Source organism: Equus przewalskii, chromosome 2 (assembly GCF_037783145.1).
Source record: "Equus przewalskii isolate Varuska chromosome 2, EquPr2, whole genome shotgun sequence".
In the NCBI taxonomy this organism is placed as follows: domain Eukaryota; kingdom Metazoa; phylum Chordata; class Mammalia; order Perissodactyla; family Equidae; genus Equus; species Equus przewalskii.
Window position 1 is genome coordinate 29,897,830 of NC_091832.1, and position 14,338 is coordinate 29,912,167.

A 14,338-nucleotide genomic window follows, 5' to 3' on the forward strand; every position below is an offset into this window, starting at 1 on the left:
TCAATAGTTTTTCTCTGCTCTAGAAATAAGTGCCTAGAAATGGAGATGGGGGACAGAGGCAATGTTAGCAACCTTCCTTGGATCCTAACCTGGCTGCTGCTGAGTCTCCATTAGCCACTGCAGGGAGCAGGGGCAGTGGCCCTGTTCATCTCTCCGCTGCAGCAGTCCTGGCTGGATTATGCTCGTCTCTCTCCCTGCCTCCCCACTGGCCCTTTTTCTCCAAGGCTGCAATGTCTTAGTGAGGATCCCTTCCTCACTGGCTCATTTATTTCAAAGGCCTTCTCATAGAAGTGGGGGCTTAATTATTACTTGACTCAACTGCGTGGTGTCACTTAGGGGGTCCAGTTGAACAGTTTTGGCTAGGTGGTGGAGCTGACCATAACAGAATGATCTCTAATAGTTATAATTAATTACAGCATAGCATAGTGTTCCAAGCTGGCTCTGGAGCAGGTGTGCCCCCACTGGAATCCTCTTAAGGCTTTAGTGAAATGGGGGCCATAAAAGTACTAACCTCACAGCATTGTTGTTGGTATTAAATGGATAATCCACGCAAAGCACTTAGCTTAGTGGGCTGGAGCAGAGGAAACACCCATGCACACTGGCAGTTCCTACGATCATCATCACATTCTCCAGCAGGACTCTCTCTTACTTTCTCCTTTCTCAGGGTAAGAGGCACTGTGCAATAGCCATTGAAAGCAGGGACTCAGGGGGCCGACCCTGTGGCTGAGTGGTTAAGTTTGTGGGCTCTGCTTCGGTGGCCCAGGGTTTCGCCAGTTCGAATCCTGGGCGTGGATATGGCACTGCTCATCAAGCCATGCTGAGGTGGCATCCCACATGCCACAACTAGGAGGCCCCACAACTAAAAATACGCAACAGTGTACTGGGGGACTTTGGGAGAAAAAGGAAAAATAAAACCTTAAAAAAAAAAAAGCAGGGACTCAGGTGCCAAATAGCCTGGATTCAAATGTCAGTTCTTCCATTTGCCAGGCAAAGATCTCGGGCAAGTCACCTGTTTTAGTCCACTAGAGCTGCCAGAACAGAATACCACAGACTTGGGGCTTAAACAGCAGAAATTTGTTTTTTCGAAGTTCTGGAGGCTGGAGGTCAAAGATCAAGGGGCTGGCAGCGTTGGTTTCTGGTGAGACCTCTCTCCTGGGCTTGCAGACGGCACCTTCTCGCTGTGTCCGTGTCCATGCACTCCTGCTGTCTCTTCTTCTTCTCATAAGGCCACCAGTCCTATGATTAAGGTCCCGAGTGAGGCCTCATTTAACCTTAAAGACGTCCTTAAAGGCCCTGTCTCCAAATACAGCCACAGGTACGGCTTCAGCGTATGAATCCGGGGGACACAATTCCGTCCATAACTTCACTCCCCAACTTTGTGCTTCAGTTTCCCCAGTTCTAAAAATTGTTAATAACACCGACCTCAGAGGGTTGTTGGGAGGATTAGATGAGTGTGATGTGCTTAGGCCAGTGCCTGGTTCAAGGGGGTACTACGTGAGTTAAAATAGTAATAATGAGATGAACAAGTGTGATCATCCTCACGGACATTTCCTGTATTTGCTCTACTCTCTTTCCTCGCCTCCAAATCAAGAGAATGCCAAATGGAAGGTTCAGAAATCTCTGAGGGAGGTACGATTTCCATGTGACTTGCTCCTTGTCCCCAAAACTCTTGGCTTTTTTTTAGGACCAGCAGAAACTTCTTCTTTCTGCCAATCTGAAGCTTTGAAGACATGGGAAACCTGGGAGGTTTTACGCCCTGCTTCCCCAGCTCTGTCTTCCCCTCCAGCACTCCGCCGGGAGCACCCCGAGTCATGCTCTGTGTGCATGGGCCTTGCTCCCCTGGGGTCTCCTCAGAAGCTCATCACTTATGCGGGATTAACTCTGTGCTCTCGCTGGGCTGCTTCCCCCATCCGAGGCAGTTAGAGTCAAGATCTTGTTTCTGACAAATGGCAAGGACGTGCAGAACCCAAGCATCTGAGGACCAGAGGTCCCACCTGGCCTTTTGTTACAACGGAACCAGCACTAATGGTTGAATCAGTAAAAAACCCCAGCAAACTCTTATCTATAAAAATGTGCACATTTTGGATGAATAGTTCCTCTTTGGATTCAGCCTTCTCCCGGTGGATGAGGTTGTCGGGGTTTTGCTTGGAAACTACAGGCTGTTGGGATCTCTGCAGGCTGGAGGGACCACGAGAAACCGGGAGATACCGACAACATTCACCTGGCTGAACCCTGTGTGCGTAAGTGCACGTGAGATGGTGTGTGTGTGTGGTGTGTGTGTTGAGAGGGGCAGATGTGTGTTTCCTAAGCTGGAAATGACCCCTTGAGAGAGAAGCAGAAAATACCCAACAATCTCAGAAATACACTCTAGAATGTACAGAATCTTCCATACGTATACCGTTCAGCACATCTATGTAAAGGTTAAGTGTAAAACATCTAAAATACACAACAATTTTTACAAAGTCCTGTCCTGGCATTTCTCATTCTTATTAGTGTAATAGGAGCCCTCCGATAAGAGCTGGGCTAGCCCTCCCTTGTTTGCAGGCGGATGTGCACAGAGACAGAACCTGAAAGCAGAGCGGGGGTTGGAGTGACAGCGGGGACACTTGGCACTCGGAGACACCACGGCCGCTGTTCCGCGCCCCCTTGTGGGACCTGAGAAGCCTCGCTTCAAAATTAGTTGTGTTTTTTTAAACCCAAGAAGCAAGCATTTGGCTTTTTTGTAGTTATAACATTAATCCACAGTCATTGTAGAAAACTACTTCCTCCAACTGAGGGGAGGAGAGAAGTATGGAATTTGATTGGTATATGAAATCCTTAAGTATGGGAACCACCGGACTAATTTAAACCTCTTTTTTATGGGGCCGGCCCTGTGGCAGAGTGGTTAAGTTCGCCTGCTCTGCTTCGGCGGCCCAGGGTTTCGCTGGTTTGAATCCTGGGCGTGGACATGGCACCGCACGTCAGGCCATGTTGAGGTGGCATCCCACATGCCACAACTAGAAGGACCCACAACTAAAAATATACAACTATCTACTGGGGGGATTTTGGAGAAAAAGGAAAAATAAAATCTTTAAACCTCTTTTTTAAAAACTGAGGTGTACCTTACATATAGTAAAGTGCACAATCTTGAGTGTACATACAGACGAATTTTTACATATTCATAACCCTGTGCAACCACCAACCAGGTCAAGTCGTGGAGGGATCCCTTGTGACCTCTTGCAAACTATCCCCTGAAGTTATCATCATTCTGTCTTCTATCACCTCAGATTGGTTTGCCAGATTTTTGAGTTTCCCAGAAATGGAGTCATGCAGTGTCTACACTCTTGGGCCTGACTCCCTTCGCCCAACGGTGTGTCTGGAGTGAGATCTGTCCAGTTGTGTGCAGGGCTGGCTGAAACTAAGTCACTTTCTGACTCTGAGATCACTTAATTCTACGAGGGAGGACCTGAGGGAAGAATGAAACTCCAGAGACGTCCTCGATGTAGTTTTAGAGTTGATGGTTTCAGGCTCTTTAGGAGAATGAGGATTACTCTGAAAGGAGAAGACTTCGATGACCTATCTCACCACTGCATGTGGCCTGCCGGGGGGTGGGAGGGCAGTAAATAGATAACTGGTCCCTTTGACGACTCTTCTGGTTGAGAGGAGCTTGCTCCCTAACTGCACTCCAGGAGCCTCAACTTCATGGGGACCTGATTTGGGTGATAAGATCCTGGACCTTAAGCTGGTGCCGTCATGGGGTGAGACTTGGTGCTTTTGCAGGAGCGGATGAGCATACTTTGCATGTGGGGGGGGATGTAGATTTTTGTTGGCCGGAGGTTGGGCGTTGGCAGATCGTGGTTTCCAAAAACAGCCACACCATGACCTACCCCGTTCCGCGTGGTCTTCTACAACATGATGTTGATGGTCCGCCATCAAGAGGAGGTGGGTTAGTGTCCTGGGGCTGCTGTGACAAAGAACCACAAACTGAGTGGCATAAACAACCTACGTTTATGGTCTCCGGTTCTGGAGGCTGGATGTCTGAGATCAAGGGATTGGCAGGGTTGGTTCCTTCCGAGGGCTGTGAAGGGGAATCTGCTCCGTGCCTCTTCTCCAGCTGTGGGTGGTTTTCTGGCGATCTTTGGCATCTCTTGGCGTGCAGAAGCCTCACTCTGATCTCTGCCTTTGTCTTCACACGGTGTCCTCCTGGTGTGCGTATCCGTCTCCAGATTTCCCCGTTTTATAAGAACACCACTCATATTGAATGACGGCCCACCCTAATGATCTCATTTGACTTGATTAGCTCTGCAAAGACCTATTTCCAAATAAGGTCACTGTCTGAGGTATGGGGGTCAGGACTTCAACATATGAATTTGGGGGGCACATGTATTAGTCAGAAACAGAACCAATACATACCGCCCCCCCACACACATACACATACATATGTATATGTAGTTTTATGTTTATGTGTGTATATATATATATATAATATAGAGAGATTTATTATGAGGAATTGGCTCATGTGATTTTGAAGGCTGAGAAGTCCCACGATCTGCCATCTGCAAGCTAGAGACCCAGGGAAGCCAGTGGTGCCACTCAGTCCAGGTCTGAGGGCCTGAGAACCAGGGGAAGCGATGGTGTAAATCCTAGTCCACGGCAGGAGAAGACTGATGTCCCAGCTCAGCAGGCAGGGAGGAGATGAATCCTCTCTTCTGCCACTTTTTGTTCTCATCAGGCCCTCAGTGGGTTGCATGGTGCCCACCCACACTGGGGAGGGCAATCTACGTGACTGAGTCCCCTGAATCAAATGCTAACCCCATCTAGAAACACCCTCACAGACACTCCCAGAAATAACGTTTCATCTGGGCACCCTGCAGCCCAGTCGAGTTGACACATAAACGTAACCATCCAGTGCATAGTGCCAGCCACAGGAGGGAGAGTGTGTTTCATCTCCTTGAAGTTGGAGGGACCTTTACAACTGTCATGGAAGTGATGCTGAGTAACTTCCGAGGCTGGGTCATAGAGGCAATATGGCCTCAACCTGGCTCTCTCTCAGGATGCGTGGTCTTGGAATCCAGCCACCCTGTTGTGAAGAACACGGACGGGTCGTGTGAAGGTCTCAATTGACAGCCAGCATCAACTGCCGGATATTCGAGTGAAATTCACTATTCCAGTCCTCAGCCTTCAGGTCTTTCCATTGAGGCCACAGATGTTGTGTAGCAGAGTCAAGCCTTCCCCACTGTGTCTTTTCCAAATTCCTGACCCACAGAAACTATGAGAGATAATTAAGTTTTGTTGTTTTAAGCCACTACATTTTGGGGTGATTTGTTACACAGCGTAGATAACTAATACATGCCACATACCTCATAGAGTTCTTGTGAAGCTTTAAATGAACCAAGTATAATGCTTGGCACACAGCAACCCAAGAGAACAAACTTATTAGTAGATAAAAAAAGTGGGAAAAATTGTAATTTCAAAGTACACCGTAAACCAGTTGCAGTTACTCTATGTAATTAAAAGAAGCAAATGGAATTCTAAAATCCATTTAGACTTTAAACTTTTCACTAATTCTGATCACACTTTTGCTCAACCCAAAGCTAGACTGATTTTTTTTCCCTGCCAGACAGGAGGAATTTAAGTGATGGGACTTTAGTGGTTGAGAAAGCAGAATCATCTTTTCCTTTGTTGGTGACAAAGGGATTCTAAATCAGTGACATATGAGTTAATCAGGTTTTAATAATACTTTGTCCATCATTAGGGAAAAAGAATTTTGGTTTCATAATGCAGCCTCACAGAAGTTTTCAGCAAAATTAGCCTACATAAATAAGATTAAATGTTATATCTGTACATTGTTCTAAAGAAGATATACAAATGGCCTATAAAAATGAAAAGATGCTCGTAACAGCCCTAGGGAAATTCAAAGTAAAACTATGATGAGATACCACTTCACCCCCCCCTAAGATGGCTGTAATCAGAGAGACAGATAATAAGTGTTAGTGAGGATGTGGAGAAATTGGGACCCTCCATACACTGCTGGCGGGAATATAAAATGATGCAGGTGCTTTGGGAAACAGTCTGGCGCTTCCTGAAAATGTTAAACGTGGAGTTACCATATGACCCAGCAATTCCACTCATGGGTATGTACCTAAGAGAAATGAAGACATGTTGCCACACAAAAACTTGTGAGCAAATGTTAGTAGCAGCATTCTTCACAATAGCCAAAAAGTGGAAGCAATCCAAATGTCCATCAACTGAGGAAGGGATAAATAAAATGTGGTATGCCCATACAATGGAATATTACTCAGCAATAAAAAGGAAGGAAGAACTGATACACGCTACAACATGAATGAACCTTGAAAGCATTTTGCTAAGTGACAGAAGTCAGACTCAAAGGAAAACACACCTTGTATGATTCCATTTATGTGAAATGTCCAGACAGTGTGAATCCATAAAAGACAGAAGGTAGATTAGTGGTTGCCAGGGGCTGGGGGGGCGTGAGGGAGAGAGTGAAGGGAAATGACTGTTAATGGGTACAAGGTCTGCTTTTGGGATATGGAAAATGTTCTAAAATTATATTGTGGTGAAGGTTGCACAACCCTGTGAATATGCTAAAAACCACGGAACTGCATACTTTAAAAGGTGAATTTTATGGTATGAGAATTTTGTCTCAATAAAGCTGTTAATGGTTTCTGTTTGTAGCCCTTATTGTGTGAAAAATCCTATGGAGCTAGAAGGTCTGTTTGACATGAAGCCTTCACAAAGCTCACTAGAGTGTGATTTCTTGGATGTCCTTCGAGAAGACAAAGCAGCCAAAACAGATTGCTAAGAGACACACAGGATTGCCCATCCAGAGGAATAGCAACAACTCAATTAAATTATTCATTTAACAAGCTTCATTGAGCACCTATTATATGCCAGGAAGTGTTCTAGAAGCTTGACTACATCAACCTAAGAAATTCAAGGGCTGATTTTAGTTAAGCTGCTTCTCACTTGGGAGACTCCGAACTGATCACTCCAGGATGCGTATCAGCAGATACCGATCGATTGATATCAGCAGGGATTTGTGGCCTCCCTCCTGCTATTCTAGAGAGACCAGGCAACTTAAAGAAAAAAGAGGAAGATGTGAAAATACAGCATTTGTAGAAGTTTTTGCCACACTTAAGAAAGTCAATAGCGGTTAAGGATGGCTTTGACTGTGGTAATAGAAATCTCAACTGATACGGAGAGGATATTGTTTTTCTCACAAAACTGTGGAGGTGGGTGATTGCTCAGTGGCTTGATAAGGTCATCAAGGACCCAGGATCAGTCCTTCTTTCTGCTGGGGCATCCTCAGCATATTGGCCTTTCACCTTTGTGCTCGCCATCTGTGATCACCAGATGGTGCCCGGCACTAGGCATCATGTCCTCATGCCAGTGCCTGAGGAAGAAGAGAGGGGCAGGGTTGAAAAACTTTTCTCCTCTGGAGGCTCCACTTATCCTGGAAAGGCTTCCGGTGTATTGTTGCCTAGAACGTGACCAGGAGCTGTATCAGGGCCTGATGCTGTGTAGTGAACAAGCAGTGGGTTGACTGGAGTTTTCTGATGAAGGCTGGGTTCAGTTGGGCCTGGCTCTGGGTTTCAGTCCAGTCTGGGTCAGCTCCATGAATCTCATTCTGGGGACCATTAGGACAAGGGGATACACCAATGGCACAAGCGCGTTTCAAATCCCTGCTCGAATCACATGGTGAAACATCCCATTGGCCAAAGCAAGTCACATGGCCAAGCCCAAAGTCAGGGGTCAGGGAAATCCACTTAGTCCACTGTGAAGTCATGGAAAGGGTTGAGGAGTGGAGGTCACACATGCCTTTCCTTACACCGATCAACGGGGTCTGGATTGTCACGGATGGCTTAGACCAAGCCCGACTCATGGAGTCTTAGGTTAGCAGTTAAGAGCATGGTCTTTGGGGACGGACTTCTGGGATCTAGTCCCAGCTTCTTCACCTCCTAGCCATTTTCCCTGAGGTGATTAGCTTCATGTCTCAGATTCCTCATCTCTAGAATGAGGGCAATAACAGCGCTTGCCTCAAAGAGTTCTTGTGAAGACTACACATGCTTCTAAAAATGCCTAGCACACAGTAGGGCTGCATATGTGTCAGCTCTGATCCTCTGGGGCCAGAGGAGAAGAGGGTCTTGATGCTCCTGCCATCCCCAGAAGCTGTAGCCCTGGAGTTTGGCCACAAAGACAAAGGGAGGAGCTGTGTCTGTCTTTGTGTGTTATCTCTTGTGTCAGCGAGGGCTCCCATCTCTCTCTGCGCATCTTCCTCACTCCTCCCAAACAGCTCACCAACTAATGGACCACAATTGCTTTTTCATTAGTAGCCACAGAATTCGCATCCAGTAGCTCTCGACCACTGAGGTTTGCAGTGAATGGTGGCCTTGTCCGCTGAAACATGAAGCTGAACAATTTACTCCAGCTTCGTGAGGCTGGAATCGGCTGCTGGAATAAAGAACGCCACCGCTGTACCTGCTCTCAGGCCCAGCAGGACAGAATCAGACTGTTCCACCAGATGTTCCACGTGCCAGGGCTCCAGGGTGCTCAGGGCTTCCAAGTGTGTTCATTCCAGAGAATTCTCAATCAAAGCACAACCCCGGGCAGACGCCTTTTCACATTAGCATGCCCACAGCATGTGTGGAAAAAAAAGGGGGGATCTGTGTAGATCTAAGTCAAACCAATTAGCTGTCAGCTGCATTGCAGCTGGAGATCAAATATAAACTGTTGGCATCAAAAACCGTTCCGGTCTCTGTCATTTCCGTTCTCCTGGTACCATGCCATCCTTTGTAGCATGGCGCTAATATGTTTCTCCAAGCTGAAAAAAAAGCCAGCAGCCCGCCAAGCGTGGAATCCCAAGTCATCTGCTATTGACGACTGTAGCGTCCCTTTATCTTGTGTCAAGTGGAGTCAGAGACTCAGGTCTTTTGCTGGGATGGATAGAGGGGAGCGGGTAATTGCATTTTTAGTGTGTTGGAATGCAAATATTTATACAGTTGCCCATGACCAGGGTCCTTTACCATCGCTACTGTTCTGTGTGTGCAACGATTACAAAGTCCAGGGTCTGAAGCAGGCTCATTTTGGCCAATCTCCTGCTCAACTTCATCCGTTGCACCAGATCCAGGTGCTTCATCCACAGCAGGTCGGAGAGCTGGGGTGTGGATTTTGCCTCTCAGGAGAGGTATGTGCATCTGGCGATGGGAGACTGGCCAGAGAACGTAGCCAGCAGCGGTTTTATTCTATTTAGATACTTAAAGTGTTTTTCCCCTGGTGGAAAATAATCTGTTTCTGGTTTAAGTTGATTTAAAATTGCTGCCATGTTATTATAAATAATGTGACACCTCATTTATTTAAAGAAGCTTGGAATATGGTTATGGAATCTTAAGTATACAAATGACAAATTGGCCTTATGAATTTGATTCTTCTCGTGACAAAAGATGTGTAATTGTTAGCACGCTTTAAAGTCAAACAATAGTTGGGGTTAGGGTACTACTGAGAACCGTCCACTAGGTGGCAGTGTCCCTTTAGGTTTTTAACCCGTAGTCCAGTGGTTCTCAAAGCAAGGTCCCCGGACCGGCAGCGGCAGCGTTGTCGGGGAATTTATCAGAAACGTGAATCCTCTGACTCCACCTCAGACCTACCGAATCACAAAGTCTGGGAGTGGAGCCCAGTAATCTGGGTCTTAGCAAGCCCTCTGGGTGATTCTGATGCACTTTCAAGCTTGAGAGCTACTGATGGAGTCAAGCTTGAGTCTCTCTGCAGTCTGAGAATGCCAGCGTCACAGGTGACAGAGTGCGGTGGGATTCAGGCACAAGCGCTGTGACTGAGAGACACTGAAAGGTACCCATGTTTCAAGTATCTTTGATGCTGGACTTTTCTCCGTGTCTAAAATATCCCCCACTGATCATGACTTAGGATTAAAGTGAGGAGGTGAGGAAGTGAGCCTCCAGATCCAATATATCAACCATTATAACCCACTAACACCTAAGAACTATTTAGATTCTTGGGCCAAGTCCGGCCCATCACCTGTTTTTGTCAATAAAGTTTTGTCAGAACACAGCCCCACTCACTGGCGTATTATCTACGGCTGCTTTCAACCTGCAAAGGCAGAGCTGAGCAGCCTTGACACAGACTGCACGGCCTGCAAAGCCTACAGTATTTACTGTCTGGTCCTTTACAGAAGAAGTTTTCAGTTTAGATGAAGAGTCATCTTCACAAAGCCTTGAGGGATGGGGTCACCAGCCCCGGGGCAGTTGAGGGACCCAAGGTGTGAGACCTTGAGCAGTGATGCAGTCAAGAGTGTGGAGGGTGGGGATTAGGGGAGAAGGAGGAGTGGGGGGAGACGAGAGGGCTGGGTGAGGCACAGAGGGGCACTGAGACACTTCTGGACCACTAACTAATACGCTGGCGCCCACAAATCCGAATGCCAACCAGCAAATCTACCAGCTAGCATTGCCTTTACTCAGCTGCAAATAACAACTATGTATTCATCTGTAATCAACTAAGACGATTCTTCTTAGCACTTTTCATCCACTTTCAAAGGACTTGAGGTGAGCGTGCAGGTGAAAAGTGCAGTGAAAAATAAGATGTTGCTGATAGAACAGAACGGACCACGTTCGACAGACGTCTTTCCCTGGATTTCTATTCTTAGCACTAGCTGCTATGCTGGAATGTCTTGAGAAATATTCCCCATGTGTTTTAAGCCTTTTGTCCTGGGAAGTTTTCATGCATGGCATCTTTTGGATTTCTGCAACAGCCCTGACAAATACACCTCAATCCTTTGGTCTATCAGAGGGAGGGACGCCCAGCGAAGGCAGGTAACTCAGGTGAAACACTTGGACCCTGGATTTGAACTGACCGAACAAAGCCTGGCATTAGTCAGAGCTGGGTCCAGCACCCCATGCTCCCTTCATCTGGAACGTCTTTCTAATTGTGCTACTCTTGGTATTCTTTTTACAAACTGGCAGCTAGGCCTTGCAGTCTTATTTAAGTTGTTATATTATTATCCTTCCTAGCAGAACTCTAATTAATTCATCATATAAAAATGATTCCCCGTTTAGTCCATTAAGTTAAATGGCGGTCTTCAGCGAGAAGGGCCAGAAGCCTTGATTCCGGGGCGTGGCAGTCCCAGGCCGGGCCTCTGACTAAAAACCTGAGACACGTGGCAGAGGGATCAAAGACAAGAGGCCGATATTCGGAACAGATGTACCTGCCACTTGCCATCACCGGGCACCGCGAAGGCAATCAGACAAAAACAAGCTCACGGGCCAGGATGCTTTGTTAGACTGTGTTCTGGATCCTCAGTGTCAGCGTTGGCCCGTGGAGAACAAGTTACCCCAGCCCGGGAGAGGGCTCGTGATCCCCATCCTGAGCCTGACCTTGGCAGCTGGGAGTAGGTCCCTATGCCGAGCAGAGAATCAGACAAGGGCGCCTGGAAATAAGTGCGCCCGGGAGCACATGGTTCTGTTATTCCTTGGGGCTTTGTTTGTTGTCTCGGGAACTGTTAACAGGTGTACAAATCAGAAATAATAAGAAAAGAGTGTGGGGGAGCTCTTGGAGAAACGCTTCTCCTGAAGGTCTCAGCATCCTCTGCCCTCATTTTGTGCAGCAGGTGCTGACGGTGGAGTAGGGTTATTGCTTATACGGCATAAGCTGTTGGTAATCGGACCCTTTCATGGCCTAACAGCACCCCACTCCCTCCCAATCTGGCCACACTGTTGGAGAAAGAAGGTGGGTGTCATGCCTTTAGGATCACTAACCTGGAGGGGAGGCAGTTTCAGAGGACATGTCCCCTGGGGATCTATGTACCTGTTGAATTTACCTCTTGGAAGGCTCTGGAGGACTTGTCCCCGGTAGGTGGCCTCCCGCCTGTACAGATGAAGGGTAAGCATGGAAGCTGATGGCCTTGAGTGACTGGGGAGTGGCAGTGATTGTCCACTGGATGGGCAGGTCTGTGGGGACAGAGTGAGGCACAGGAAAGCAGCAAATACAGATCCAGTTTTGTAGTCCACAGGATGGACTACAAGGGGGTAGGAAGATCATGAAACTTCAAAAAGATGGAGACTATAAGAAAGGACCTAAAGATCCATTCCACATATAGAGCAAACTTCCCACGCAGGAGCTCATTTAACGCGCAGAGAGCCCTATGATTGGTGGCGTGGTTAAGTGTGCAACCACCAAGCCACACGCCTTCTTGGCTTGGCCTGTGTGTTGAGGCTACCCTCTCCCTGTGCTCCTGCCATCTGTCCCGAGTCCCTGCCTGTTAGAGCTTGGGGACCACGTGGTATTGGCCTTCTAATGGGCAGGACGTTGCCAGCCTGGCTGGGCCTCGCCTGGAAAACTCTGACCTGCTGTGTCCTGCGTGCGTGCTGCCTCCTGCCCTGTTCTGGATGCCTCTGGAGCATGCAGAGAGCGAGCCAGGGTCCTAGGGGCTCGGATGGAGCCAGGGCCCTCACATTCCTGCCGCCTGCCAGAGCCGTCTCCAGACACCTGTCAGGTTGTGCAGCCGAGGAGCCATGCATTGCAGCTGCGGAAACCAGGCCAGGTCGGAAGAGCTTAGCTCGCAGATAGGAGAAAATTGCTTTGGAAAGAAACAAGCTGCAAATAACCCATAATGACCAGAGCCGGGCCCTGCTGGCTTCGCTCTGGGCTTGTTGAAGTGTCTCTAGATATTTTTCCAAAGCCCTGGATTTGGCCAAACCGGAAATGTCCTTTTCCAAATGCATTCTTTGCTTTAATTTCTAAAGTCTGCTGTTTCAGATTCACTTACTCTTGACACAGCACGAGGCTGTCTGGTGAGCGAGAGCTGTTTGTAGGGGTAGATTTTAGGAATCAGAGGCCAGGGCAGGAAAGATTTGGTCCATCCCACAAGCATATCCCACTACACAGAAAGAAACACACATTCCTCCATAATATGTATTCCTCCAGAAATACATATTCTTACATATTCCTCCACATAGAAAGTTCTGGAAACAAGTGACTGAGGTTTGGGATCCCTGATGGAGGTGGGAGGTACTTCCTCAGTCCCTCCTGGGGCACCTGAGTGACACAAGGACACTCCTGGTGCCCCAAAGCCTCCTCACTTTGCTCTTGTCTTGGATTCTAGAAATGCTCCAGAACCCAAACCATGGATTCCAAGAGACCTATCACACAGTGAGCAGCCGGGCCTCAGTGTCACATTGATCAGAATCACAGAGCTCCAGGTCTGCCAAGGACACAGAAATAGAATCCCGAAGCCTTTGGCTCCCGGTGTCCAGCCCTGGAGAGCCAGCCTCGCTCTCTGCGGGCCTCTGAATCCGCCGTGGGAGAGCACACAGTGCGCCGTCGGGCCACTTTGCTCATCACAATGGCTCCAAGTCCAACTTGGGATCAATACCGCCGGGTTAGCTCCTTAATAGCAACGTGGGTCTTGAGACGACGGAGAACAGCATTTCAAGCACACACAGCCTCTTTATTTTGGCCTCGTGTTGGAAAAACCTGCAACAATACCTTCCGAGTCAATTCCGCTGGAACTCTGGTGGTTTACAGGGTCACCTGAGCCCTTTCAGGGAATTATAGCTGTTACTCTGTGCCATCGCTGTCTCCCTGCCTCTGTCCCTCTCAGGCTGTTTCTTGCTCTCTCAACATAGAAGGAGCTGGAAGAGAACTGGGACGTGCGCTTGGGCAGCCTCTGTCCTCAGTGTCCCTGTGCTGGAGTGTCTTGGCAACAGCGGCACAGAAGTCCCCTGGCAGAGCCAAGCAGATGAATGTGTAATTAAACTGACTGTTTCTTTACTGATGCTCATTTCCCTGGTTCCAAATTTATTACTTAATTAAAGGGTGTTCACAGCCTGCCAAGAGATGCCAGATCTTTCGTTCCTTGTGCCATTGTATAGTTCATATAATACTCTCATTTGCCCTTAATTCTCTCTGTCTCTGTCACACACACACACAGAGTCTTAGATCAAATAAGAGCACCAGCTTTTGGCAATTTGAGATTAACTTCCAGTTATAAGACAAATAAGTATTAGGGATGTAATGTACATGATGACTATAGTTAACACTGCTGTGGGATATATAGGAAAGTTAAGAGAGTAAATCCTAAGCGTTCTCATCACAAGGAGAAAAGTTTTTTTATTTTGTCTTTTCTTCTTTCTTTAATTTTTATGGTATCTATAGAAGATGACGGATGATAGCTGAACCTACTGTGGTAATCATTTCACAATAGACGTAAATCAAACCATCATGCTGTACATCTTAAACTTATGTACTGATGTATGTCAAATATTTCTCAGTAAAACTGGAAAAAAAAAAAAAGACTCCAGGAGATTGAATCAGTAATTAAAGACCTCTCCAC